This window comes from Coregonus lavaretus, assembly GCF_964263955.1.
Source record: "Coregonus lavaretus genome assembly, contig: HAP1_SCAFFOLD_5422, whole genome shotgun sequence".
NCBI classification, from domain to species: Eukaryota; Metazoa; Chordata; class Actinopteri; order Salmoniformes; family Salmonidae; genus Coregonus; species Coregonus lavaretus.
In genome coordinates this window covers 25,001-30,000 of record NW_028161824.1, presented here as the reverse complement: position 1 = coordinate 30,000, position 5,000 = coordinate 25,001, and positions in this window count along the sequence as shown.

Sequence of the window (5,000 nt, the reverse complement as noted above, 5' to 3'; positions counted from 1 at the left end):
AAATGTAACACATGACCTTGTATGCACTAAAAATCCCATTATTATGTGAGCACCTCCTCTAATAGGATACATTTGGCTGTTTGAGAAGGTCTGAATCCTAAACAACCTGCTTGTTACTTGTTTGAAGTACAATAGACCAAGATAGCTACTTTAGGAGGTGAAAGCTGTGTGCTGGAAAACCTTGGTGGAGCATGGGTGAAGTATGCATTTTGGTGCTCATGTAAATGTCCTTTCTAGTTTGGCTTCAGACCAATGCCTACTTCTCACTTAAAACATAGTTTTTTTGGTTTTAAATTTTCATGGTTTTTACACCAGGAGGTGATTATACAACATTATTATACAGAGAAAAAAACAATAATAACAATAATAACAATAATAAGAGATAATGTAGTTAATTAATATGAACAGCTCGATTTTCCAGAGGGAAGCAAAAAACCAGAAACCCATTTAAGCCAATATGCAGTAAACTGGAAAAGATTTACCTGATCTCTTTTAACAAGACAATCGAGAAGGCTCCTGGAAAATAAAAATAAAAAATCAGCATTTACCCATTAACTATTTACATGAAAATGTAATTCAAAGTTAACTGAAGGTACTACATTACCTGTAAACAATAGTGAGTTTTTTTTTTTTTTTTTTTACAATCGAACGTACATTCTTCAGATATAGTCAACTTTGTACATACAATTCAGGGATCACCACAATTGCTCATGAAGAGCTACAGGGTTATGCCGGCTTTCTTGTTCAAGCCCAGTTCTACCACACCTGATTCTACTACTCAAGGTCTCGGTGAACAGCTGAGTATGAGAATCAGAACGCTCGTAATCTAACGCCTGCCTCAGACAGACTCGTAGAACAGCCAAGTGCGTCGTTAGATGCTTTTTTTTTGCCCTCCTGCGTCACTTTATACACAGAAGATCTCCGCTAAACGTAGAATCACATAGATTATCCGTCTCTCTCTTGTAATCTCGAACAAACTTCAGAACAAAGTTGACTACAAATACAACGTTTATGGATTTTTGGAGGTTTGTGCCCCAAAAAATATTCTGATTACCCTAATGCTGACGACCCTGTAAAAAATCTGGTATGGTGGTTCTCGGTAACGGCAGGATGGATCATGACGAGAGGCAGGGAGAGTGTCGTGTATCTCCAATAAAGTTGATATGTGGATTTTCATCAATATTGGTGTCATATTGGCTTAAATATGATGGTAGGGAGATTTGAATTTAACATTGAGCTTTCAACCAATCCATTCTGTTGTCGAGTCGCGCCAACCACAGCAACTAGCTATAATTATGAAGGACATAAATCTTAGACATCATGCTGCTTTGTTGATGAGAGAGGAGAGGTGTACAGACATGGCTTAGTACAGAGCTGTACTAAAGTGGGGGGGAAAAAGGTATTTAGTCAGCCACTTAAAAAGATGAGAGAGGCCTGTAATTTTCATCATAGGTACACGTCAACTATGACAGACAAAATGAGGGAAAAAAATCCAGAAAATCACATTGTAGGATTTTTAATGAATTTATTTGCAAATTATGGTGGAAAATAAGTATTTGGTCAATAACAAAAGTTTCTCAATACTTTGTTATATGCCCTTTGTTGGCAATGACACAAGTCAAACGTTTTCTGTAAGTCTTCACAAGGTTTTCACACACTGTTGCTGGTATTTTGGCCCATTCCTCCATGCAGATCTCCTCTAGAGCAGTGATGTTTTGGGGCTGTCGCTGGGCAACACGGACTTTCAACTCCCTCCAAAGATTTTCTATGGGGTTGAGATCTGGAGACTGGCTAGGCCACTCCAGGACCTTGAAATGCTTCTTACGAAGCAACTCCTTTGTTGCCCGGGCGGTGTGTTTGGGATCATTGTCATGCTGAAAGACCCAGCCACGTTTCATCTTCAATGCCCTTGCTGATGGAAGGAGGTTTTCACTCAAAATCTCACGATACATGGCCCCATTCATTCTTTCCTTTACACGGATCAGTCGTCCTGGTCCCTTTGCAGAAAAACAGCCCCAAAGCATGATGTTTCCACCCCCATGCTTCACAGTAGGTATGGTGTTCTTTGGATGCAACTCAGCATTCATTGTCCTCCAAACACGACGAGTTGAGTTTTTACCAAAAAGTTATATTTTGGTTTCATCTGACCATATGACATTCTCCCAATCCTCTTCTGGATCATCCAAATGCACTCTAGCAAACTTCAGACGGGCCTGGACATGTACTGGCTTAAGCAGGGGGACACGTCTGGCACTGCAGGATTTGAGTCCCTGGCGGCGTAGTGTGTTACTGATGGTAGGCTTTGTTATTTTGGTCCCAGCTCTCTGCAGGTCATTCACTAGGTCCCCCCGTGTGGTTCTGGGATTTTTGCTCACCGTTCTTGTGATCATTTTGACCCCACGGGGTGAGATCTTGCGTGGAGCCCCAGATCGAGGGAGATTATCAGTGGTCTTGTATGTCTTCCATTTCCTAATAATTGCTCCCACAGTTGATTTCTTCAAACCAAGCTGCTTACCTATTGCACCAGTCTTCCCAGCCTGGTGCAGGTCTACAATTTTGTTTCTGGTGTCCTTTGACAGCTCTTTGGTCTTGGCCATAGTGGAGTTTGGAGTGTGACTGTTTGAGGTTGTGGACAGGTGTCTTTTATACTGATAACAAGTTCAAACAGGTGCCATTAATACAGGTAACGAGTGGAGGACAGAGGAGCCTCTTAAAGAAGAAGTTACAGGTCTGTGAGAGCCAGAAATCTTGCTTGTTTGTAGGTGACCAAATACTTATTTTCCACCATAATTTGCAAATAAATTCATTAAAAATCCTACAATGAGATTTTCTGGATTTTTTCTCTCATTTTGTCTGTCATAGTTGACGTGTACCTATGATGAAAATTACAGGCCTCTCTCATCTTTTTAAGTGGGAGAACTTGCACAATTGGTGGCTAACTAAATACTTTTTTCCCCCACTGTATAATGCTGTAATATTATGGTGTAGAGACATAGCTTAGTACAAAACTGTACAATATAATGCTGTAATATTATTTTTAATGTTTTGCATTTTAGTCATTTAGCAGACGCTCTTATCCAGAGCGACTTACAGTTAGTGAGTGCATACATTTTTCATACATATATTATGGTGTAGAGACATAGCTTAGTACAGAACTGTACTGTAATGCTGTAATATTATGAACAGTACTAGTGACCATAGTGTGAGTACTACAAGCTTTTATAAGACAACATTCTCCCTGCCCTCACCTTGTGTGTGCGTGTGTGTCTTAGTTGTGAATAGGACCTGGTATTAGCTGGTGTAGTACTGACCTTATCCTCTACCTGGTATTAGCTGGTGTAGTACTGACCTTATCCGAAACCCCTACCTGTCCCAGACCTGCTGTTTTCAACCTGCTGTTTTCAACTCTTAATGATCGGCTATGAAAAGCCAACTGAGAGACCTGAGCCCTAGGACCATACGCCGGGACTACCGGCCGTGGTGACTCCTTGCTGTCCCCAGTCCGCCTGGCCTTGCTGCTATTCCAGTTTCAACTGTTCTGCCTGCGGTTATGGAACCCCTACCTGTCCCAGACCTGCTGTTTTCAACTCTTAATGATCGGCTATGAAAAGCCAACTGAGATTTATTCCTGATTATTATTTGACCATGCTTGTCACTTATGAACATTTTTGAACATCTTGGCATGGTTCTGTTATAATCTCCACCCGGCACAGCCAGAAGAGGACTGGCCACCCCTCATAGCCTGGTTCCTCTCTAGGTTTCTTCCTAGGTTTTGCCTTTCTAGGGAGTTTTTCCTAGCCACCGTGCTTCTACACCTGCATTACTAGCTGTTTGGGGTTTTAGGCTGGGTTTCTGTACAGCACTTCGAGATATTAGCTGATGTAAGAAGGGCTATATAAAATAAAATTGATTGATTGATCCTCTACCTGGTATTAGCTGGTGTAGTACTGACCTTATCCTCTACCTGGTATTAGCTGGTGTAGTACTGACCTTATCCTCTACCTGGTATTAGCTGGTGTAGTACTGACCTTATTCTCTACCTGGTATTAGCTGGTGTAGTACTGACCTTATCCTCTACCTGGTATTAGCTGGTGTAGTACTGACCTTATCCTCTACCTGGTATTAGCTGGTGTAGTACTGACCTTTTCCTCTACCTGGTATTAGCTGGTGTAGTACTGACCTTATCCTCTACCTGGTATTAGCTGGTGTAGTACTGACCTTATCCTCTACCTGGTATTAGCTGGTGTAGTACTGACCTTATCCTCTACCTGGTATTAGCTGGTGTAGTACTGACCTTATCCTCTACCTGGTATTAGCTGGTGTAGTACTGACCTTATCCTCTACCTGGTATTAGCTGGTGTAGTACTGACCTTATCCTCTACCTGGTATTAGCTGGTGTAGTACTGACCTTATCCTCTACCTGGTATTAGCTGGTGTAGTACTGACCTTATCCTCTACCTGGTATTAGCTGGTGTAGTACTGACCTTATCCTCTACCTGGTATTAGCTGGTGTAGTACTGAACTTATCCTCTACCTGGTATTAGCTGGTGTAGTACTGAACTTATCCTCTACCTGGTATTAGCTGGTGTAGTACTGACCTTATCCTCTACCTGGTATTAGCTGGTGTAGTACTGACCTTATCCTCTACCTGGTATTAGCTGGTGTAGTACTGACCTTATCCTCTACCTGGTATTAGCTGGTGTAGTACTGACCTTATCCTCTACCTGGTATTAGCTGGTGTAGTACTGAACTTATCCTCTACCTGGTATTAGCTGGTGTAGTACTGACCTTATCCTCTACCTGGTATTAGCTGGTGTAGTACTGACCTTATCCTCTACCTGGTATTAGCTGGTGTAGTACTGACCTTATCCTCTACCTGGTATTAGCTGGTGTAGTACTGACCTTATCCTCTACCTGGTATTAGCTGGTGTAGTACTGACCTTATCCTCTACCTGGTATTAGCTGGTGTAGTACTGACCTTATCCTCTACCTGGTATTAG